Source organism: Panthera pardus, unplaced genomic scaffold, assembly GCF_024362965.1.
Source record: "Panthera pardus isolate Hobbes unplaced genomic scaffold, ASM2436296v1 HiC_scaffold_19, whole genome shotgun sequence".
NCBI lineage: Eukaryota > Metazoa > Chordata > Mammalia > Carnivora > Felidae > Panthera > Panthera pardus.
In genome coordinates, this window is record NW_026526754.1 from 10,126,659 (window position 1) to 10,152,371 (window position 25,713).

At 38.2% G+C, this 25,713-nt stretch overlaps 1 long non-coding RNA gene across 1 annotated transcript in view; it reads left to right on the forward strand.

The window, feature by feature from the left end:
• Positions 1-1,855: 1,855 nt before the first annotated feature.
• The window catches only part of LOC128778175 (uncharacterized), a 479,608-nt gene continuing 455,750 nt past the window's right edge, over positions 1,856-25,713 (forward strand). The window contains exon 1 of the long non-coding RNA XR_008423546.1: positions 1,856-1,924. This is a non-coding gene — a long non-coding RNA (uncharacterized LOC128778175). The remainder of the gene's footprint in view (positions 1,925-25,713) is intronic.

Sequence of the window (25,713 nt, forward strand, 5' to 3'; positions counted from 1 at the left end):
GATTTATTGAGATATTACTGATACACAAAAAAATTGCAGGGACACCTGGCTGGCTCAGTAGGTAGAGCATGCATCTCTTGATCTTGGGGTTGTGAGCTCGAGCGCCATGTTAGGTATAGAGATTACTTAAATCTTTAAAAAATTTGCACACATATAATGTACACATCTTGATGAGGTTGGACGTTATTAGTGTTAGATACCTCACGTAACTAGAATCGTGCAATATTCGTCCCTCCGTGACTGGTTTATTTCACTTAGCATCGTGTCCTCCAGGTTCATGCATGTTGTCACAAATGGCAGGATTCACTTCTTAATTTTGAGGCTGCATAATACTTAGTGAGGTGTTTTTATCTTTATAATGGCTCAGAAACACTAACTAGAACCCAAGGCTCAGCCTGTTGCAAACTCCTGACTGTTTGGAATTATTTTTCATTCCCTCCCTATTGACTTTCTCTTTTCCCAGTTTTGGTTACCCTATCCTTCCTAATCTTAATCTCCCCATGTTTCACGTAACTGTACTTTTAATGAAACAAGCCTTTTAAGGTTCATGGTGTTTTTTTTTTTAATTTATTTATTCATTTTAAGTAATCTCTACACCCAATGTGAGACTTGAACTCATAACCCTGAGATCAAGAATTGCTTGCTCTTCCAACTGAGCCAATCAGGTGCTCCTGTTCATGTTTTATTTTTAACATTTACTCTAGTCCTGCTTCATTCATTTGGTAAGACACTTCTGCCTTGATTTTAGACACTGATTGTTAAATCTGGTTTGTAAAGTAACCAGTAATTAGATCAATAACTGTTTATTCCTCTTCTAAAACAATCACCATCTTCAATTAAAATGCCTTTTTCTTCCATGAGCTCCTAATTTACATGTCTGTTTCAGTCTGAGAATAATGGCAAGATGCTTATGGAACCATTTTCTACCATGTTTGACCATCTCAGCATTTGTTTCTGTGCTTAAAAATAAATAGTAAATAATAGGTTACTTTCTCCTATAAGACCAGACATCCACCAATAGGTAGTCTATTTTTGATCTAACATTGTACAGACTAACAAAACGTTTGTAGTCACTTTCTACTTCTCTTATTCTTGCTGGATTTCTGGACTTGGTATTTATTACTTGGCACTCTTTGCATACATTATATTTTACTTATGCTCTGTGTCATCTTATTTGCATGATGCTGGTGACACTATGTGAGCCACACAACATCTAAGACACTTATCCCCAAACAGAAGCACAAATGGGGCAGACGTTCCCTCAAATTCACATCTTTTGCAAAAAAAAAAGGATACAATTTTAGATTGGCTATTTTTATATTAACATGTTATGGTTAGACAAATTTTTGCAATAAACTCCTACCACTGAGGTTCATCTTCAACTCAGAACTCTTCTCTAATTACGCTGGGGGAAGAAATTGGCCGTCACTTACCTTGTACTTTTTCCAGATGGAGACCTGTGAGAAAATCAGAACTTTTTTCCCTGTCTTTTCCTCAATAAGTGCTTAAGCTTCTAATGAATTAAAATGTACACATCATTAGTTATTGTCTAATGTGAAATGAGTTTTTGTCAACATCTTCTACCTCTTTTTGGAGAGGGAAGGGCAGTGAATAATACTCTATAGGCTTCATTTTCAATTAGAAACAGTACCTCCATTTTGAGATGTGGTGAAGCAGTCAGTGTTCATTCTGGCCATGACTTCCATAGCTTGCAGATTTTTATCAACTTCCAAATGAGAATGCCTCATTATTAGCCAGGCACACATATTACTACTGTCAATTCTCCTTCATCAGTTTGATTGCTATTTTTTAGATATTTTTCTTAAACTAAACCTTTTTATTTTTTCATATTTACAGACTTCTGGATTTCTCAAATTCTTCTGTGAACAGAAGAAGAATAAATCAAAGAAGAACTCTTACCTTGGTATGTATGTCCATCCCATTGGGGATGCCCTAGAATTACCCGTGGAATTCTTTTCACACTATTGTTGTTTTTCTTTTAATTCAAAGTACTTGAAACTTGATTTCATCAAGGAGGGTGTTCTCCTGTTTGATTTCTTAGATATAATGATTTCAAATATTTGTGGCCTGAGAATAAACCACTTAAATGTTAATGGCTTTACTTCACAAACTTCTATGTATTTTTTCTGATACTCATCATGAATTTGACTTTTGTTACTGGGGCTTTGATGCCCTCTGCCCAATAAGAGGTACTCATCAATTTCTCAACTTTTGGTCCTGAAAAAAATCAATCCAGTTGCTAAAGATTCTGTTGGTGTGTAGGTAGGGACAATTGACAGTTTCTAAGGAAGGTGTTGTTGACAAAATTGATCGTTCTAGTCGTTAGTTATGGCTGGTTGTGGTAAGTGTCATGTGGATGGGTCATAGATGCACTCTGTGTTGAGACTGAGCATGACTCTGGACCCCTTTTGTTCTAGAAATGAATGAAGCATAGTAATGGAGTGGTGAAATACTATGTTGTTTGTGGTTCATTGGATGTTTCTTGGAATTCATTTCCATGTCTGTACCTAGACCTGAGGATATGGCAAATGTATTCACCAGAAAATTGTGGTTTGGGTTTTCCTACCTAAGGAAAAGAAGGGATGAGAAGGGGAGTTTGAGAGTTAGGGCGTGATGGAAACAGAACCAAGCTGATATTTGTCATTCCTAAGCCTCTTTGCTATTCCAGAATGCTTTTGACCTTGAGAGCATTTGACTGTCTCTCTGAGTAAAATATCGTTCTCTTTGGCCTGAAGTATACAAGGCAATTTTTTGTACTGCTTTGGAAATACACTTCTCCATGCTGTGATTTGAAAATAGCAGCACTGTTAAGAAAGAGCAGGGTCTTCGGTGAACGCATAAGACATTCATTTGATGAAGTGTTGAGTAAACCAGATGGTTGGTATCAAACGCCTTGATAAAATATTTTAGAAATCAGAGCTGGTTCTCATTAAAAAAATAAGCCCCTCTGGAGGCATTTGCTTATGACTTTCTCCATTTTGTTTTCATTTATTTCGAATGGTTTTTAAAATTAAGCATAGCTATGAGCATAAGCCAAGCTAAAACTATGGCTTTAAAAAAGTCTTGACTTTTTCATCCCTATCTGTGGTTCCTAGTCACCCGGTGGCCTCATTCTGGTTATCACGGCAACATCTGCTTAGATGAAGTATTGACATTTGTGTGCATCAGAGCCCCAAACACTTGAATTTTCCAACAATGAGAACATTGGATGTTTCCCTTTGTGTGTGCTAATGGTATAGACTGATTTTGCAGAATCACTGCAGCAAGTTGTAAATGATGTATGAAATGAAAAATTCCTGTCCAGTGCACAGAGTGAATATATACAGTTCTATGCAGTCACTGCAGTGCTGGGCTATTTGTTTTAATATTTCCTTCAGACATACAGTAATTTTTTTTGGTGAGTCATATCCAGATGCCTGCCATTGGCACAAAGCACAGATTTCCTTTATATACGTTTCAAATGAATTTTAGTCATGTATAAGTATACTTAATAGAATACTGGATTTTAGAAGATTTGACCTTTAAAAAAAGAATACGTTTAGGAAAACAATAGTAGTATGTTTATCTTGAAAATTTGGGGGAATACTGAAGAGTCCAAATATTATAAATCATCTAATCCTATTATGGGAAAAATATTCTTTGTTCACATTTAAGGTTTTTATCCTCTGTGATTAGATTGCATTCTTAAAAAAATTGAGCTACTGATTTATTTGTAAAGTTTTATTCCTAATTACCAATAAGACTTCAGCATCTTTCCGTGACTTGTACAATTAATCACTGCATACTATTCAATTGCATGGAAGTAGCTTAACGAAGTCTTATCCATTCCTGCCGAACATTGGATATGTAGGTAGTTTCTAACTTTGCTAATGCAAATCATTTCCTATATCAGTGCTGCAGTGGTTATGTGACTGTTGGAATGTTGGTATATAGTTAGTAATGTCAATCTTGGCTCTCTTTTTCTCTTTCAAAATTATCTTAGCTATTATATCTATTTTTTGTGTTGATTTTGATGATTGGATTATATATATAAATGGTCAGAGTAGAATTGGCATCTCCATAATATTGAGTCATTCCACTGGAGAATGTAGTGTATCTTGCTATTTATTGGTAAATTTTCTAAGGTGGATTCATTCTTGAATATAAGAGATAAGCTTCTCTAAGTAGTGATAACATTTTAGAGTTTCCGCATGTAATGACTAAGTTATATCTGTAAAGTTCTCTTGTGTCATTTCAGTTATACTTTTTGGACAAGGGTGATTGTAGCTTCATAATATCAATTAACAAGATTTTCCCCATCCTCCCTAGCCCTCCTCCCCCCATATCATGCTCTGGGGCCGTTTAAGTACAAGGAGTGATCTCTCTTTTTTAGATGTGGTAGAATTAATGTCTGCCTCTGGCTCATTTGGGGGGATAAATTCTTTGAAACCTGTAATTTCCTTTTAAGGCTATTGACATATTTAGGTTGTTTTCTGTCTGTTTATTGAATCAACTTTGGTAATTTATATTTCCCTGTTGAAATATCAATTTATTGAGGGTTGATGGGGGTGGGAGGGAAAGGAGGGGGGGTGATGGGTATTGAGGAGGGCACCTGTTGGAATGAGCACTGGGTGTTGTATGGAAATCAATCTGACAATAAATTTCATATTTTAAAAAAAAGAAACATCAATTCATCTAGAAGTGAAATTTGTTAATACAGATGCATACAAAATTTTCTGTTACCATTTAAAAATAATCCTATAAATCTATTGTGAGGTCACTTTTCTCATTCTTAATATGAATACCTTTACCTATTTTTTTAAACTTTTTTTGAAGTTTATTTATTTACTTTTGAAAAAGAGAGTGAGCAAGAGTGAGTGTGAGTAGGGGAGGAGCACAGAGAGCGGCAGAGAAAAATCCCCAAAATCTTTGTCAGCATAGAGCCTAACACAGGACTCAATCCCATATACTATGAGATCAAGGGCTGGATCCTCACCTGACTGATCCACCCAGGTGCCCCATGAATATCTTTATCTTAATGAGCTTTGCCAAATGTATTTTTGAAGAACCAGCTATTGAGTGTACTTACTGTTTCTATAGTTGTGCTTTTTTTTTTTTTTACCAGCTTCTTAAGTTGCATGCCATATCGATCTTTTTGTTGTTTGTTAATAAAAATATTTCTAACTATGAATTTTCCTACGATTCCCATTTTAGCTGTATCATAAAACTTTTTTAAAGTTTGTTAATTTGTTTGTTTAGAGAGAGAAAGACAGAGTGAGTGGGAGGGACAGACAGAATGGGAAAGAGAGGGAGAGAGGGAGAATCCCAAGAATCTGTCAGATTACTGACAGATCTGAGTAAAATATGAGCAAGGACGTTTTAAAGAGATGACTCAGATTCCCAAGAATCTCTCCACTGTCAGCACAGAGACCTATGCAGGGCTTGAACTCATGACCCATGAAACCAAGAGTTGGTTGCTTACCTGACTAAGCCACCCAGGTGCCCCTGTTTCATACACCTTTTGATATGTTAGATGCTTATTTTATTTATTAATAACATGAAGTGATATTTTGATATCCTCTATGACCTCACAATTCTTAAAAGACTAATTTGAAATTTAAAAGTGGTTGAATTTTAAGATTCTGTTATGATTAATTCCTAGTTTTATTTAATTATCTCTGAAATACACCTGCTGTAATGTTGACTTGAATTTTATTGACATTATCTTTGTAGAGGAGTATGCATGTTCATCTTTGGGAAGGAGCCCATGGGCACTGGAGTTGAAAGTTATTTTATTTAGAGAATTTAATCTTATTAATTATATTATCAAGCTATTTTGTATCATAGTTCGTTTGTTGTCTTCTTTGATCTTCTTTGGCCAACTGTAAGGAAAGTTGAAGTCCTTTGTTAATTTGTTCTTACTATTCTATAACTCTTATTTATAGAGATACTTACATTCTGTGAGTCAGCGCAGTATTATTTGACGCATAAACATTGTGTATTTGCATTGAACTGTACTCCTCTAATATGAAATCTGTCTTTGAACATATAGTGTGTTTTGCCTTGCGTTTTCCTTTGTCTAATGTTAATATTAAAACTTCTATTTTCTTTTTATTTGCATCTCTTTAAAACATCCTTGCTCATATTTTACTCATCCTTTTTGAATTCACTCGTCTTAGGTGTATCTCTTGTAATACATATAGAATTGTTTTACCTATGCTTAGTTTTGCAACCTGGCTTTCTCCTTTTTATTCTTCTCATGGAGAAGTTTAAGACATTTTCAAATACTGGGGCGCCTCAGTGGCTCAGTCGGTTAAGTGTCCAACTTCAGCTCAGGTCATGATCTCACGGCTCATGAGTTTGAGCCCCACGTCGGCCTCTGTGCTGACAGCTCAGAGCCTGGAGCCTGCTTTGGATTCTCTGTCTCCCTCTCTCTGTGCCCCTCCCCCACTCACGCTGTGTCCTTCTCTCTCTCTCTCTCTCTCTCTCTCTCTCTGTCTCTCAAAACTAAATAAATATTAAAAAAAATATTTACAAATGTTGTCATAAACACAGTATTAGCCTTACTATGTTCCTTGTCTTCTTTTTGGTTCTTGGGTGATTTTTCACCATTCTTTTCTATCTTTGACCATATAGACTGTACCATTCTTTGTTAATGTCTCAGAGAGCATATGTTGTATATTAAGTTCTGTTTTCATTTAAGTTTCTCAGAAGCATTCTTTAGGCTTAGTTTCTGTCAAATTTAAGGGCAAATCACATTTTTACATCTTCTAGTTGAATGGAAGAATTCAGCCTACTTCCCACCCCCTGTACACACACTACTGCTTCCTCTCAGTCCTATATCTTGTCTCTGTTAATGTAATCTCAGGTTTTAGAAAAAGTATTGTTTTAAGGTACCATTATTCCTGTTATGTATGCCTTCTTGTTTTTGTAAATAATGTTTCTGATTTCTATTTAGCTTTTAAAATAGATTTGATAGAATTATCTTGTTATGTCTATATTGAACTGATTTCACTCTTCCAAACTAGGTTATTATACTTTATCTTTTTATTTTTGACCTGTTAATTTTTCTTAATCTCTCAGTGGGTTTGATTATGGCTTTTGATAATTTTTCAAGAAGGACGCATGGTTAGTCTTCCGAGTTCATGCATTTGGAAGGATAGATTTTCCATTCTTTGTTTAGGTATACAATTCTTGAGTTGCAATGTTTTCCCTGAAAATTTTATAATTTTGTTAAACTAATTTTTGCATCAAAGGAAAAGTCTGAGGCGAGGATGATTTTTTTTTTAATCATAGATATTTGGTGAGTGTGTTTGTGTGTGTGTGGTTGTTGTTGTTGTTGTTGTCCCCATGCCTGGATGTTTGTGAGACTTTGTTCTTATAACTCAAAAATTTTGACAAGATACATCTAGGTATGAGTTTACTCTTACAATAATCATCTTTTTCATCTGTATTCACTCAACTTTTTCCAATTGATAAATATTTTTATCTATTATAGCTTAAATTATTAGTTTTGTCTCATTTATCCTGATCTTTTTAGGAGCCCCGGTGATTTAGATGTTGAAACAGTAAGTTTTGTGAAGGCAGGAACCATATCAGTTTTGTACTCTGCTCTGTACTTGGGTTTATGTGTCCAGATCCTGGCACATTCTAGTCACTAAATAAATACATATTTTCTAATGGATATGTGAATGAATGAATGAATGAATGAATGAATCCCAGATCTGACCTTAATATGTACTTTTTCACTTTTGATTATTTTCATCCTATTTTTTCTTCTGCTTTTTAGGGAAGTGGTAGGAAATGGTCTTTCCAGGAAACCATAAGCTGAAGACAGTACTGCAGATTTAACCTGCTCAAGGTTACTTAGGCACTGACTCTGCTTTCCTTGTTCCCCTCCCCTGCCTTCTCATTAGGATATGACTTTCGTAGAAATATCTTTGGCTTAAGAACCCGCAGTTTCATAAGTCTGAAACGTTCTTTCTTAACCCATAACTCATTTAAGCTCTTCCCAGGTGCTGATTGAGGCGAGGAAGGGCAGCCAGGACAAGCTCAGATCCAGATCTCAAGGCTCCCACTTGGGCAGAGAGTCAGACAGCTGACTACCTCTCCATCAGCTAGCTAGCTTTGGGTGCAAGGTACCTCCCCACCCCCCACCACACACACCTCATTTAGTGGCTTAAAGTAGCAATCATTTATTAGTTCAAGATTTTATAGGCTGGTAGTTCGGGCTGGGCTCAGCTGGGCAGTTCTTACCTAAGCCTCACACGTGCATACTCATGTGACTGCAGCCAGCTGGTGAGTCAGTGGGGTGATCCTGATGGCCTCATGTGTGTTTCTGGTGTTGGAGCCACAATCTGAGAGTTTCTAAAGTAGCACATAAGGGCAAAGTCCAATGCTGAGTGCTTTCCAAGCCTCCACTTGCAGCACTTTGCTAAGTCTCTGCTGGTCTCAGACAGTCACCCAACTGTTGCAGATACAGAGGGTGGAGACATGAACTCTAGCTCTTAATTGGAGAAATGAGCATGCCATATTGCAGCAGCCTGGATGCTGGGAGTGGACACATTTGAGGCCTCTTTACAATTCACTATACTCTCTGTAGGGACTCTAGAAACCGAAGGAATTCATGCTGAGGCATATGGGCTCCTGCCTACATTGCTCTCTTGGCTGAGTTAAATTGGAACTTAATCTAACCTTACAGTGCATGCTTGGTCTCGTCCAGATGATTTGTGGTCCTGAAATGCTGCACTCTGGTATTTCTCCATTATCCTTCTGGTATTTACTGCTTTTAATGTGGATTTACATCCTGTCCGGGCATTTTTGGTTTCATATACTCTCTTCTTATCTCATTCATGTTCCTTTTTAAAATTCTGTTTCTCTTTCATATTTTATTTCTCCTGACTCTTTTATGTACCTGTTACATTGAGGTTTATTTTGCTCTCCATTGTAGATCCTAAACAGTTTATTTTATTTTAAAAGAATCATTAGATGTTTACTTCCTGCCAGGTACTGCTTTAAATGCTAGAGACACACTAGGAAACGAGACTTGGACCCTGTCCTCAGGGAATTTACAGTTGGGTAAGACCTCTCATTTCCTCAAGTATAATATTTTCAGAGGCACTGACCTTCCTCTGAGTTTGTGGGATGTTTTTGTATCTTTCTTCTGCAGTAGCCTATCGTAGACGCTTTGTTTGGTGTTTGTCAACAGACTTAAGGGTTTCCTCTTATGTCTGTCCTCTTGTGTGATGGTCAGATTTCATTCTTGGGTTTGTATCTGGAGGATATATTAGTGCACAAACTTCCTTGTTCAACTGTCAGGTTTCAGGGAGCATCATCTAGAGATCTAAACCCCAAAAGTCTAAATCCCTGTTCAAATATATAAAACACTCTATTTCCCAACGTGTACTCTTGTTTTTCCTTTTTCTTTTTTTTTTTTAATGTTTATTTATTGTTGAGAGAGAGTGTGTGCACTAGTGGGGGAGGGGAAGAGAGTGAGACACACACAGAATCTGAAGTAGGCACCAGGCTCTGAGCTGTCAGTGCAGAGCCTGATGCAGGAATTGAACCCATGACCCATGAGATCATGATGTGAGCCAAAGTTGGACTCTCAAGCAACTGAGCACAGGTGCCCCACGTTCTTTCTTTTTCTCCCCCAACTTCACTACTTCAATTTTGAGGATGTTATTTCCCAGGGAGATGCCATATTACCCCAACCTCCTCCCCACACTTTTTTTTGTACTTAATGTTTCTGAATGGATGGCAGGAGGGTTAGTGGCTATATTTTTGTAGAAGAATACTCGAGCTCATCATAAAATAGCTCTTGACTGGTAGAGAGATAGCTTCCAGTCTTCTGGTCTCCTAGGTCTATGGACTGTGAGGCTCTAATCGTGCAATGAAAAGGACCATTTGACAGGAGAAATCGGTCTCTTTCTTCTTTTCTCTGCTTTGTTTTTATTGGTAATATTTTACACACACAGATGAAATATGTTATATATGTGTAAGTTATAAAGCAAAATAATGAAATGAATACCCACAAACTTAAAATCCAGTTTAAGAATAGGAACATTAGTGGGCCGTGGCATTCACCTGTGGGTACTTTCCTTCATCCTTATCCTATATCCTCCTAACCTGGAGATGACCACTCTTCTGAATATTGTGCTCACTACTCTCTTGTCTTTTGAAAAAATAATTTTATTGAATAAATATGAACAGTATGGGGCGCCTGGGTGGCTCAGTCGGTTAAGCATCCGACTTCGGCTCAGGTCATGATCTTGCAGCTCGTGAGTTTAAACCCCGCGTCGGGCTCTGTGCTGACAGCTCAGAGCTTGGAGCCTGCTTCAGATTCTGTGTCTCCCTCTCTCTCTGCCCCAACCCACTCGCATTCTGTCTCTTTCTCTCTCTAAATATAAATGAACATTTAAAAAAACTAAAAAAAATATGAACAGTATGTTAATAAAATTGAACAGTATGTTGTTTAGATTTTTAAAAATTTTTGAGTGTTATAAAAAATTGTGTTACACTGAAGGTAGACCGATGCTAGTGACATATTTTCCCTCAGGACTATGTTTCCAAGATTCATTTATATTGTTGAATGTGCATGTGTTTTACTCATCTCCAGTGTTGTACAGTAAGCCTTTTGGGGAAAGCATCATTAAAAAAATTATTAAGTTAAAAGCAAAGTTTTTGTCTAATAAGCTGAATGTTGCTTTGAATATTTTGGTATATTTCTCCTGGCTGGCAGGCATAACAACTTCTTTTAGATATATAGAGACCTCATTTTCATAAATGCATATAATTATGAATGTACAAAGGTGTAAATGGTTACAAGGTATTTTTGATGATCCTTTTAATGTCTGCAGGATCTTAGTATTGACCACATGCACCTTCTCCCTTTCTTATTTTCATATCTCATCGTGTGTTTATTGATTTTGTAATTCTGTTCAAAACACAATGTTTGGCTTTGTTGATTATTTTCTGTGATTTTTTTTCTCCTTTACCAATTTCTGCTCTTTATCATTTGATATTGGTACTGAGTTTTGAAGGGTAGGTAAAATTTGGCCAGTGTAAGGGTATAATGTGATTAAATATTTGACAGACATCAGACGTTCTTTATAGCAGTCATGAGACTCTAGGAAATACTGTTTTAATGTGTGCTGTTAAAGTAGTTAGTCCTATGGGATATGCTGAATTTCAGAACTGTCAGTATAGAAGTCTCCAACACTTGGGATCATTTGAGTTCATGTAAGCATGAATAATCATTTGTGAGTGATACTTCAGGTCTTTTGCTCTCTCCTTGGTTTACCACGCTCCCCTTAATTCCAGAATGTTCTTGTTCTTTTCTCTTTTTCTCTTTCTAATCTCATAAAATCAGATTCTAAAATGGAAATACACCTCATAGGGGTGTCTCATTAGAAATTATGTGATAATATTTTTCTAATAGATTTCATCTGCTACCCAAACTTGTCTTTCCTTAAACTCTTTCCTTAAACTCTCATTGGTTTTTATTTGCTTTGGTTATGCATATTTCCTCCCATGCATTTTTTTCCCCTCACATCTGTCCCTTGTTCTTGGATAGTATCAATTTTCTTCACCTAGTGTTTCTGTCTTTGAAAAAAGCAGAAGGATGACACTGTTAAATGGGCCATTTAACTGAAGAATGGCATGTCAGACATCCTTTTTCTATATATATAATGAGAGAGATGTATATAGGTTAATGTATGTATTTATAGAGATGAATATTACAGCTATTTTATGATATTTAAGACTAAATGCCACAGTTGTATTTTTTTAAGTAAATCTAAACTTCCCTTAAAGGAAAGCTGAGAAAAGTAGTAATTTGGAACTAGTTGGCTTAACTTAAAAAGCTCCCCTGTGACATCGGAGTGTGTTTCATGCAATTGCTTTCTTAGACTTCCTCATTAAAATATTGACTACTCTTTTTCTTCCGTAAATGCTAATCCCGGCTCCCATGTACATGTATTTACATTTCACTGCAGGCAGCCTGCCAGGTTAGAAATAAAACCAATTTGTTAATATCACTATTTCCTTTTCAGCAAAGAAAATATGCATTAAATTAAAGACTTTCTAAAATAATAAGAAACAGCTCCTGTTGCTCCCAACCATTTATTTGTCTCTCTGGTTGAGGATGTGATGGCTCATCTTTATGAATCTCGATGAGCTTGCCTTTCTCTGCTCCTCTCAGCTCTGGCCATCGCTGCAAAACTTCAGCATCTGAAAGGTCGCTGTCACAAGCCTTGAAGGTCTCTCTGCCCCCTTCTCCCTACCGTTCCCACCACCGCACTTGTGCTAGTGCCTGCCAGCACCTATCTGAGGGTGCAAAACGCTGTTTTTAAAAGAGTGTGAGCATGTATGGTTAATCCTGGCTGATAACATGCTGCTTTGCTGGAGCATTCTCTCCAGAAATCTTGGAAATCTTTGAACTGCAAGAGAATCCCTATTTGATTTATGTTTCATAAGTGGATCAGTGTTATTAAAATCCACAGGAGCTCTTTGTTCATTTAGTCATTCTGAGCGCCACCCATCACGCACATCCATACACTATTTTGCACAGGAGCACCTTTCTGGAGCCCATAACTGTTCTTTAAATAATCCTTCAACAGAAAGCAACTAATTATGCAACAAAACATCAAGGAATACTAGTAAATCTAGAATGTTTGTGTGCATTGGGTGATCCAGTCTTGCAAAGTCAAGTGAATTTCTAGTAAAGCTAACACGTTATTAACCTTATCAGCATACTTTGCCTGGCTGGATGCTACTCTTTGACTTTGTTGAACATTTTATTTATAAAATGGATTGATTGATATTTACTATCATTCTTGTGACCCATAAGGAAAAAGGAGTCCTTTGTAAATGCCACTGTGTAGTTGGTGCCAGGAGAAGTGAAATCTGGCACCTGAAAAATGTTGTACATACATACTTTGTTCATTTCTCCTGATTTTTCTGCGTATTTCATTATGTTTTCCCCGTTGTTTTCCTCTCTAGTCAATGTTGGCCTCTGCTCTAATAAGGTTAGAAGAGTAAGGTACTCTTTGTTTCTGATTTGTTACTGATAATCTTTGTTTAGTTTCCACTTTGAGGAAAATATTAAAGAAAGAAAAGACTTAGCCTAAGTAATTGACGGATTACTTCCTTTCTGATTTTGCCTTAACTGGCTTTAAGATTGAGGCCCCAGTTCCTTACCGCAAAGATTCCATAATGGCCAACAAAATTGGGAACTATTCCCCCCTCTTAAGCTCTTTCATCTTCCATAATTTTATTCCATCTTACTCCCATTCACTTTGAATGGAGTTGTTGGCTTCTCTCTTGCATCATCGTTTTGGTATTGTGGATTGGTAGAGCATTGTGTCCGTTTCCTGAAATCCTGTACAACCTTGAGCTGGGTTCTTAACAAGAGCCTACTAGTCCTTCTGCTGTCGTCTTTGGCCCTGAAAGTGTTCAACATTGAGACACTTCTCAGGAAGACATATTTAGCAGTGCGGTGTTGTTCCGTGAGGAAAAACGCCTCATCCAGCTGGTAAGCAATTTATGCCCTGAAGCATGAAGATTTCATAGCCCTTGTAATTTTATCCTTCCTGGTGTCGCTGCAGGTGCTATTTTTATTCATATAAATATTTAATCTTCTATAAAACTTATTAAGCTGTTGGCCTCAATAATATTTTTTGGCAGAGAGTTCCCTAGGTTAAAGGGACACAGTCAAGTACAACAGCTTAGCTCAAGATCACAGTTTTAAATAAAGGTATAAAAGGTGATTTTCTGAGATTTAAAAAAAAGACTCCAGCAAGGCTGTTTGGGGTTCAGTTCTGACATTTCCCAATAATGCTGCCACAATCTCAATAGCACTGAGCTGGCATTTGAGGGACCAGGAACGAAGCTCGGTTGAAACTAATGTGAAAGTTGTAGTTAACATGTTTTTGTTTTTGTTTTTTTCTAGACCTAGTAAAGAAGAACAGTAGATAAAAATTTTGTGCGGGCAATGCTCTTTATTTTCTTAGACCTCAGCTCTCACATTAAGGTTTTTACATGACTTTTAATCCATGGAATTATTTTTCCTTATCAGTCTTCCCTAACCTTCTTTAAGTAGTTGACGTCTTTTGATGGATACCTCTTTTCTTGTTAAAACAGATGAAATTTTCTGAGTCTTGTGGTTTGTTGGAGGACCACCAGGCAATGTGTGGTGTGGCATCTTCTAATTCCCTTTAGATGATTATGTGGAAATTAAGGGGAGGTTTCTCCAGTTAAATTCATTTAAGGCGGACCCACAGTGGAAATTTTAAACATAAACAACTTGACATACATGCATTGACTGTCAAGAAGGGTGTGAGTTGACTCTGGAGTACTATATTTTTTTGTCTTCTTGAATGTTTATAGTGCCTGGTGCATTTGACCTTGAACATTATGGACACTTGTACCACAAAAGAGTCTGGCATACGAAGACCTATCCTGGCTTATTGCTGGTGCAGATGAGTTGATTGCTTTTGGCGGCCCTAGTATAGGAAGCGTATGATTCTCAAGGAGGAGAAAAGAAATATACATGTTTTTAATCGAATGCAAGCCATGGGATATATAATGGAGTTAAAAATTATAAGGAACTATAAGGGCTGTATGAATTCAGAGAAAGAATCGGCTATTGTATTGCCTAGAATGCTTCAAGAGAAGCTGGTATTAGGGGTGCCTGGGTGGCTCAGTCAGTTAAGTATCTGACTTTGGCTCAGGTCATGATCTCTCAGTTTATAAGTTCGAGCCCCGCATCAGGCTCTGTGCTGACAGCTCAGCGCCTGGAGCCTGCTTTGGATTCTGTGTCTCTGTCTCTCTCCACCCCTCCCCCACTCATATTCTGTCTCTCCCTCAAAAAGAAATAAACATTAAAAAATTAAAAAAAAAGAGAAGCTGGTATTTGAATTGGGTCTTCAGGATTCCTGAGGTTTGGACACGTCAAGTAGAAGTGAGGGGAGAGGTGAGGAGGTAACTGGAGGCACAAGACTACCATATCCAAATGGCAAAACTTCAGTGTAATAGATTTAGTGACTCCTAAAATAGAGTCTCACCTAAAGAGTCAATACTGAAAGTAAGTGTTGGCTTAGTCTATCTGCATGGAACTAAATTTAGTGCTGGTCTTTCTTTTATTGATGGCTCTGCTTCTTATTGATATAATTGTTTAAAATATTCTCATAGGTCCATGGGGTGCCCAGGTGGCACAGCTGCTTAAGCATCTACCTCTTGGTTTTGGCTCAGGTCATGATCTCACGGTTCAGGAGTTTGAGCCCTGCATTGTACTCCCGGCTTAGGATTCTCTCTCCGCTCCCCTCTCTCTGTCCCTCCCCCATTTGACTTTCTCTCTCTCTCTCTTAAAATAAATAAACTTTTGTTTAAATAACTACCTTTAATTCCTGATGTTTAGCACTTCATTAGCTTTTTAAGCTAAATAAGCAACCGAAGTGTCCTACATGCTGATAGAATCTAAAATGGTACAGCACTTTGGAAAACAGTTGAGCAGCATTTTAAAAGGCTAAATATACATGTACCACATGACTCAGGAAACCCATTTCTAAGGATTTTCCCAAGAGAAATAACTTATCTTCACACAAAAGCCGTCTGTTAAAAATTTATAGTGGTAGGGCGCCTGGGTGGCTCAGTCGGTTAAGTGTCTGACTTCGGCTCAGGTCATGATCTCACAGTTCGTGGGTTTGAGCCCCACGTCAGGCTCTGTGCTGACAACTCAGAGTCTGGAGCCTGCTTCAGATTCTGTGTGTGTGTCTCTCTCTCTCTGCCCCTCTCCCGCTCATGATCTGTCTCTCAAAAATAAATAAACATTTAAAAAAATTAAAAAAAAATTATGGTGGTTTATTCGTAATCACCCAAACTTGGGAATAGCCCAGGTGTCCTTCAGCTGGTGAGTGGATAGACAGTGGTATAGCCATAGGAGGGAATACTATTCAGCAATAAAAAGGAATGAACTGTGATACATGGAACAGACAACATAGGTGAATCTCACGTGTATTATCTAAGCGCAAGAAGCCAGACTCAAAAGTCTCCATATCATCGATTGCATTTACATGGCAATATTTTAGGAACAGAGAATGTATCAGTGGCTGCTGAGGATGGGGGCTGGCGGAGGAGGTGACTGAAAGTACAGTGGGATTTTGGAGGAGTGATGGAGCTTTTCAGCATCCTGCATGTGTTGGTGGTCACCTGACTAAGCATTTGGCAAGATTCATAAAACAGTGCACTGAACATGGTATTTATTTCATGTGAGTCCTACCTCAGTAAGGCTGACTCTAAGAGACAAGTAGGCAGTAGTTCGATGTCACAGATCTGGCATTATGATCCCACATCGGTACCCTGTGGTTGAACCTGCCGTGCCTCTCTCATTGGCATCTTCTCCATCTTAAGAAGTTTTGCTTATCCACTTCCATCATCCCGTGAAGGAATTTTTTACTTAAAACTCTCCTAGAATTTTGGTGGAGAGGCTCAAAGACCTAATATGTGATGATAAATGATAAGAGCTGTCGTTGAAACACAAGTATGTAAATAAAGAAGCACTGTTTTGGAAGGACTAATTCATGCGTGATTAGGTGGCTCTCTTGAGACATGGGTATGACGTGATGAAATCCCATGTAACCTCTTTGCTGTGTGATAACAGATCTGCAGGCCTTAGAAGATGTGGAGATTGGAATCCTTTAAACCAATCTTCACATCCGCTTTTCCATACAGGAGTAAACTCTCCAGTCTTCTGTCTTCCAAATTGTCACGCAGGCTACTTAAAGTTGATTGAAGGAAAACCACCCTGTGCCACAATAGGAAATCTTTTGTTCCTCAGTGATGCCAAACCATCAATTTATGGGCAGTTCAAAAAAATCGTTTGTGTCTCATTTGCGTTTCAAATGGATTTGAAGTGCCTCCTCTTAGTAAAACAGATACTCTGAAGTTTATCCATGCTGGGTCGCATTGACACTTCCATGTCCTTCACTTTGCTGGAACAATCTCTCCGTATCACCTTGGGCAACTGGCTGCCCTGCTTCTGGGTCTCAGCTTGTCTTCTCGAAAGTGAGGGATTACAATGATGATCTGAGAAACCATCTCCTCAGTGGTTCCCAAGCATCCATTATGTCTACTTTCATTACATTTGTTGTACCATATTTATTATTTATTAATTCATCTCCTACATTAAACTGTAACTCAGCAGGACCATGCTTCTCTTATTTACTGGGATATTCGCAGCAGACAGGAGGCACTAGTGCGGTATTTGTCGAACAACTGAACAAATGTAGGGCACCTGTCACCCCTACAGTCCCAGATTGTGCTGACTACATCTGACTGCATGTTTATACCATTCTGGATTGTAAATGAAATAGGTTACTGGTGAACATAGCTGAACTAATGATCATCTTTGTGCAAAAAAGTTTTTGGTAAGGAGGTTGCCATTACAATTATTTTTGGTGTGGTTGGATCTGAACACTTGGTTGAAATTTCCTCTTCGGTACATGGTTTGTGTCTTTGCCTATTTTTTTTTGGGCTGGAATGTAGCGAGGTGCGGCTCCTTCAAATGAGCGTTTGGTATAGTTGTGCCGTATCTCATCACGGTTTATGTACAGGTAACGTTGAGTAGGTAGTTGGTGGTTAGTCTCTTGACATGTGCCTGGTTGTGATTGCTCCTTAGGATGGAAAGTCCAAGATGGCAAAATTATATGGGTTTTCAAATTTCAATGTCGATCTGTGGCCATTTGTCCATATTGATAGACTGATATGTTTTAAACCAGTTGTAATCACTGAATTGAGGACTAGCGTTTTAAAAAGTAGCTTTCTGAGAAGAAGTAAATATGTGGCCATTACATAGAACTTACACACAGTATATAGTGCTGTATGTAGAGCATTTAACTTTAAAATTAAACTCTCTTGGATTTTTGTATCTGATGTTGATGCAATTATCAAAGCCCCGTTCCTCTATTTACTGTGGTTCTTTGTGCTTAATGGAAAGTTAGGTCAATACTGAACACTGCCAGGGCATCCCAAGAATTTCCTCCAGAGATCAAGGATGCCAGACATGCAGAAGGTCAACAACACTTGGCGAAGTTGCATTCCCTCGTAGTGACCGCAGTACCTGCTTCAGTTTGGAAAACAGTGACTGGTGAAAGGATTTTCTTTTTCTCCTATTTTTTCTTTTTCTTTTAAAAACCACTTCCCTTTCCCCTGTAAAATTATTTTGTATCGCATTCTCCTGAAAGCAATGTGTCTATTTAAAGAAAAATGTATGCCACATTTTCAAACGACCACATTCCCTGCAGGCCTACTAGACTCTGCAGCCTTTTGAGTCTTTTGAGTCTAGATGATAACTTAACTGTGTAAGAAAGAGCACCAGGACATGCTGTGAGAAAGAAACATCTACTACATCCTGAAGCCAGTTCAGTGCCCTCTTAGAGACAGTAGGTTCACAGCACTAGACATCATCGATTTCACTTTAGTATACACTGTTACACTCTTACTCTGATTTTCTTGGCTTGTGCTTTCCAAACTACATTCATTCTTTTGTTAACAAATATTAACTTACCACCTCCTCTGTCTTTGACACTTTCTGGGTCTTGGGGATGCGTCTGTCTTCAAAATGAGCCAAGTGCTTTCCCCTCGTTTTCTGTTATCCTTACAACCCCAGGAAGCCAGTAGGACTTTTATTTGTCATCCCCTCTAGGAAATCAGAGAGTTTGTGGCTTTCCTCTGAGATCGCACATGAGGTTATTGGCAAGACTGGAACGAGAAACCGCTCCCAAGAAATGTGTCTCCAGCTAACCATGCTATAACCATTATACCAGACATTACCTGTGGGCGGGGAGTGGCAGTAGTCAAGGTACCCTCTGGATTGGTGCCTATCCTATTTGTCCTTGGACTGTGACCTTCCAGAGGACCACTGAACAGCTTGTCTTTGAGAAATGACCAGCCATTTTCAAACGCCGTCCAGGAGAGTCAATTAGACAACAGGATGGAAAGCGGAGTATTGAGTTTTAAATTTTCTACCTGTGTATTTGGAAAGAGAAAAATATGTGATTCAAGGAGAAGGTGTAAAACAAAAACAGTTTTTTAAAACTCTTTTTGCCTGGGGCGTCTGGGTGGCTCAGTCGGTTAAGCAGCCGACTTCGGCTCAGGTCATGATCTCACGGTCCGTGAGTTCAAGCCCCGCGTCGGGCTCTGTGCTGACAGCTCAGAGCCTGGAGCCTGTTTCAGATTCTGTGTCTCCTTCTCTCTGACCCTCCCCCGTTCATGCTCTGTCTCTCTCTGTCTCAAAAATAAATAAACGTTAAAAAAAATAAATTAAAAAAACAAACAAACAACTCTTTTTGCCTGTAGAGACGCTACTAATCAGAGGGTGGCGTTTTTCCTCTCTTCCCCCACCGCCCCCCGCCCCGTGCTTCTTTTATTTTTTATTTTATTTTATTTATTTATTTATTTATTTATTTATTTGGAAGGGGAGGGATGACCCTGCTGAGTTTTGGAGTATGCCTATAGCAGCTTTTAGCAAATCACAATCCCAGCAGTAGGTTCAGCTTTGAAGAAAGATTTACAAATCTCTCACTGCTTTATAAATATCTGCATTTATATCTTAAAGAAGAAGAAGAAAAAGCCCCTCACGGTTGGTCTCAGCCTTCTTACCCTCTCCCCCCCTCCGCCTTCCCCTTTTCTTGCTTTCCTCTTTCAGAAATTAAAGATTGTGATGTGTGCAGGAAATGAGGGTCTATAAAATTGTGATAAAATGTTCCTGCAAAATTGCCTTTGAATTTTCGCCTTGAATTGCAGGCGAAATGAAATTGTTCGCTTTCAGCATTGCTTTGTTTTTGACCCCTTTTTGTGAATTCTCAAAGGAAAGAAACATATTCCCATCTTTTATAGTAATCAAATTTATCTGGCATCTCTCAGCCTCTTGAATTACTTATGCTAGAGTTGGCCAGCCTCAGGAAGGCTGTGGCTGGTTTATTTATTTATTGTTCTAAAGTGAGGGTTTTTGACATGAGGTTCCCTACATCATCCTAGGGGAGTATAAGAGAAAAATCGAAAGTGCTTTCCGACACTGCATATGTGTCTTATGTACATATGTGCATATGTGTTGTAAAGGTAAAAGAATCCATCTAATGGGAAATAACAGGGACTTTATGATCACAGGTCATGGCTGTTTAATATTTTCACATGAGAGGGAAGAAATTTTATGTTGCTGATAAAAGATTATATGTAAAAAGCAAAAAAAAAAAAAATCTTGGGAAAGGCTTTGCATTTGGACAAAAGTACCAACAATAGCTGGTTGCAAACCTGTTTGGAAACTAATTGGTTTTATCATGTATTACTTCCATAACAGGTGATTATATCGTCTTGTTCTTTGGGGCTTTAATAGGACTGTTTCATATGAGAATGTGGGATCAGAGGGCAAGCTTCGGCCATCACCTGCAGCCACATTCTTCAAGCCCAGCCTTGCCTGGTCACTCTGTGTTCTCCTGTAACACGATTCATTCTCTTTTTATTTCCAGTGCTGTGTGTTTAGGCTCAAAACACCTAGCCTACAGGTGCAAACCTACAGAAGTCAGATTTGAGTTTCTAAACTAAATCTCTCCTATGCTGAGAAAACAAAATAATACACAACTATCAGGAAGAATACATAAATAGTACTTCTTTGTGTGGCTGTAAACTCCACTGGGCTAAGTTAAAATTTTGCTAAGAGAAATTATTTTTTGAAACTATTACTAACGCCTCACACACCTGTTCTTCAAGCCTATGCTTAGAAACTCTGATACACGCAACTATTGGACTTCTTCCATGTATATACATTTCTAAACTCTAATAAGTAAACCCTGTAATGCTCCAGTTACTTCATTTTCCCCATTTTTTTTTATAATATAAGCAAAATATGTTTAGGCTGCCACCTATTCTCTCCATGCTAATTTTTCGAAGCTTTTCATTGTGTGTTAATGGTTTATTCCCTGTACATTTCTTAAATAGGAACTCGCATAAAAACCAGACACCTTCTTTAAAAGTCTTCTTATTTAGGTCAGTAAAAAGTCCATATGAGTTTAAGAAAATAGAAAATAAAGATCCTTAGGGAAAGGTGTGATATGCATAGTTTGGGGGTCTCTCACATACTCTACTCCTTCGATAGTGTGCAATTTCAGGATCCTTGGAACAGAGGGTGATGTGCAAGTTACTCTCTGACAGAAAAGCATCTATCTTTGTGTCAGCATCTTAATAGAAAAAATATTAGGATTAAACAAAAAAAAAATCATGTTCAACTTAAGTAAAAGGGTTTGCATTAAATTAACTAATAGCATTGGATTTACATCAGAAATATTTATTTTCACGCTTATTACCTGTGACTGAATTTCTGCTATTTTTTACAGTCAAAGGAACCAACTAACTCAGCTGTCACATTTTGTTTGTGGTGGAAAAGGGAAGAAAATTCGAGAAGATTTTAAATGCAAAAGCCTCAGTTTTCATAGCATTTCCCGTGGGGCTACAGATTTCAAGAGGATGTAGCATCCTTTATGAGCCGTGTACAATAGATCAGCAGCTTGAATTTCAGTTGCTCTTTTTTCCCGTATATATAAAGAAAGTCTTAACATTTATATAAATACTTTAATCCACAGAAGAGTGGATTGGTATGATTCTTAATTGCGGCAGATGAGGAAATAGAAGGAGCAGTACGTATCCGAAATAATTTTGAAACCAGTTCTCTTCTTCTGTCTCCTCAGAGAAGGCAGCACAGATACTTTGCTGGTTCGGACACAGTAATTTAAATGTGTCCGGTTTTGCAGTTGTGCCTACGAATCAATTTAGTGTGGGTTTGTTCACATCTAAAGGAAAGTTAAATGCTGACTTTGAAAGTAGAGAAACGTTCCATAGATATCCTTTGCTTTCAAAAAGCATGCGTTTGACTGTGATCCTTAAAAGCTCTTATTGAACTATTTTCTTTTTCTGTTTGCAAAATTCACAAAGGGCTGTTCTGTAAGCCCTCTTCATATTTTCCCCGGTTTGTCCTAAATTTTGCCTCAGGGGAATAAACAGCAACAGTGTTCAATTTCCCATTCTGAATGTATATGCCAACACAGAGAGCTTTTATTACAAGGAGAGAAATCAAATCATTGTCACCTAAAGTGCTAATTATGTCTGATAAATGTACGGCATACACTTAATGCAAAGAGAGCTTAGGAAATGATACACCTTCCATAATTACAGTGACCAACCTAGCTCCATCAATCTAAATTTTTTTTCGATCCACGTTCATTTGGGTGGCTTGATTTTTATTAAATGGCTTTCTTAAGCTTCAACAGACCCACTTGCGGCTAATAAGGAAGCTCGCATTAAGTATTTTGGAACTGCTACAATAAGAACGTGTTACATGATATACGTGGAGACGAGTGTACACGGATAAACAACAGGGGCCAGTGAAAACAGTTACATTTTTCTCCCATTGGGGCATGGAACTGCCAGCCGAGGGTGAAATTTGCCAGTCTTTGCTTGCCTAATGAATTTGTGTATCCAGTTAACTAAGGACACTACATTTCAATTTCAGGGGAGCCTGAAATCCTTCCATACAGCCGACGACAGAGCCTTTCGCCCCCTCTCCAGGGACGTTAATGACCTCGTGGGTAGGCGTGCTGCCCCCAGAGCCTCTGATGATAACATTTAGGAATTATTGCTCTTCCCCTGTTTTTCCTCATGAAAGAAAGCCACCATTCTTCTCAGAGCCAAATTGTTTGTGGCCTCTAATCGAACCTGACACGCTTATACAAACGAAATCAAAGTAGGTTTTAATTAGACTGAAGGATGCTGATTTTCTCTGAAGCGGCCTCAGAGCCCCTCTCCCCCCAGTCCTCCAGCCTGGCCCGCGTATTGGGCCCTGGCGGTGCTGCTCCCCGTGCGTGTGAATTCATGGCTGTCCTCAGGGCCCACTGGCCGAATGTGAGGTTGGGTTTTCGTGTTGCCATGTTACCATTCTCAGTTTTTGTCTGCCGATTTCAGATCCAGGCAGGATGCCTACTGTGCGAACGAGGCATATCTGGGCAGATTTTCTCATCAGCATCAAAAATCCAACCAAACCTTCTTTTTGTTCTTTTTGCCTTTTTTTCCCTTCATTCTCCCCCCCCCCCCCCCCCCAGTCTTTTCCTCCAGGACTCCTCTTAAATTCTAAATCTCCTTCTTTGTAAACTCTCTCCCATTTCTCTTTCTGGTTATTGTTGCCATTTTTCACTTTAAACTTTGAGCAGAGATGGGGTACCTGGGTGGCTCAGTCGGTTGAGTGTCAGACTTCCACTCAGGTCATGATCTCACAGTTGAAGGGTTCGAGCCCTGCATTGGGCTCTGTGCTGACAGCTCAGAGCCTGGACCCTGCTTCAGATTCTGTGTCTCCCTCTCTCTCTGCCCCTCCCCTGCTCACGCTCCGTCTCTCTCTCAAAGATAAATGAACATGAAAAAAATTAAACATTTAGCAGAGAGCTACACATTCTAAAATCTGTATTTTTGATGGCTGAAAAGAGGCTCATAATTCTTCCATTTTATTTTGGTTACCTAACTGAGAATCTTTTTGGGTTTGGGGGAAAGTTAGCGTTCCCTGATTGAACAAAAGAGTGAGTAGTGAATACTGAATTCTCCACTTAGGATTACTTTTATATCATAACTTTGCTCCCAAAATTCAGTTTTGGTTGTTACAGTTATGCAAGTGGGTAAATCTTGAACAAAGGTGTTGTTTTGTAGAATACTTTTTTTTACTCTTAGCTAACAGTTGTTTACTAAATTTTCAAATTGTCCATTCTTTTAGCCTACTTTAGAAAAATCTTTACTAGGGTGGGTGCCTGGGTGGCTCAGTCAGCTAAGCATCTGAGTCTTGGTTTTGGCTCAGGTCAGGATCTCACGGTTTGTGGGTTCAGGCCCCACATCAGGCTCAGCACCGACAGTGCGGAAGTGGCTTGAGATTCTCTCTCTTTCTCCTCCCCTTCCCCTGCTCACGTGCTCTCTTTCAAAATAAATAAACTTAAAAAAAAATCTTTAGTAGGATTTGCTATCATTAAAAATGGTAAACATATTTGGACTTACTCCATTGGGTAATTACATAGGTGGGATTATTCTTCAATTAAAGGAGTCTTAAAGAAAATTAGAAGAATTTTCATTGTAGCCTTGAAAATTCTCAATGTATGAGAAATATTTTAAGAAACTTTCCATGAGTTTAAAAGACTAGTGTTTCCTGAAATCCACATGTTGTAGCTGAATATATTTAATTACAGTGGTCAAAGAATACATGTCATGTTAATTATAATATTGTATTATCACAGAAGTTTTATGTACTTCTCACTGATGTGGTAATCAGCTTTAGAAAACTAAATAAAAGTTTATTTCACAAAACCAACTCCCTAAAAATAACGAAGAAGCACTATAATTGGACTTTTGTATAGAAACTTGTATAGAAATCTTGATAGCAGCATTATTCATAGCAGCCAAAAGGTGGAAATAACCCAAATGTCCATCCATCAATGAGTAAATACACAAAATGCGGTATATCCACACAGTGGAATATTATTTGATCATAAGAAGGAATGAAATATGAATACATGCAATAATGTGGATGAACTTTGTAACCATTATGCTAAATAAAAGAGCCAGACAGAAAAGGTCACATGTTACATGATGCCATTCATATAAGATGTTCAGAGTAAGCAAATATATGGACATAGAATGTAGATTAGAAGTTGTCCTTGGGTCGCCTGGGTGGCCCAGTTGGTTAAGCTGCTGACTCCTGATTTTGGCTCAGGTCCTGATCTCAGTCCTGGAGGCTGTTTCGGATTCTCTCTCTCTCCCTCTCTTTGCTCCTCCCTGCTCATTCTCTCTCTCTCTCCCCCGCCCTGCCCCCGCTTACTCCCTCCTCTCTCTCTACTTCTCCTCCCCACTTCTCAAAATAAATAAATAAACTAAAAAAAAGTTGTCTGTGTCGGGAGAGAGGGAAGTTGAGTGTGTGGAGGGTGATAGCTAAAGGGTGCTGAAAATCTCTTTAGGATCATGATAATTGATTGTTGCATAACTCTGTGGGTATATATTGAATCACACATCACATATTTTAAGCTGGTGAATTATATGATATGTGCATCATAGCTCAAAAAGGCTATAACAAAAAAATTAGGATTGTGTTTATAAGGCTTATATCTTTTTTAAAAAATTTGTTTTAGTATTTATTTATTTTTGAAGGAGAGAGACACACACAGAGTGAGAATGGGAAAGGACAGAGAAAGGAAGATACAGAATGTGAAGCAGGTTCCAGGCTCTGAGCTGTCCACACAGAGCCTGGCGCAGGGCTTGAACTCCCCAATGGTGAGATCATGACCTGAGCTGAATTCTGACACTTAACCAACTGAGCCACCCAGCCACTTTTGTAAGGTTTATATCTTAAATTACTTTTGAAAAAGAAAACTATTGTTTGCTTAAAGATATTTTGGCTAGAGTGAAATTTCTGGGTTAACACTCTAGCTAGTATATTATACATATTGATATCTTATCCTAGGACTTGAATTTCTCTTATAACAGAAATAACAATTTATTTTGTGAGTGGAACTCTGCAAATAATTTCCTTATATTGGCTTTTTTAGAAACATTTTGATTTAAGTCAGGTCAAAGTTTAAGGAGAGTAAGAAAAAAGTAATCAGAGCTTAAGTCAGTTGTTATTTTGGAAAATGTATA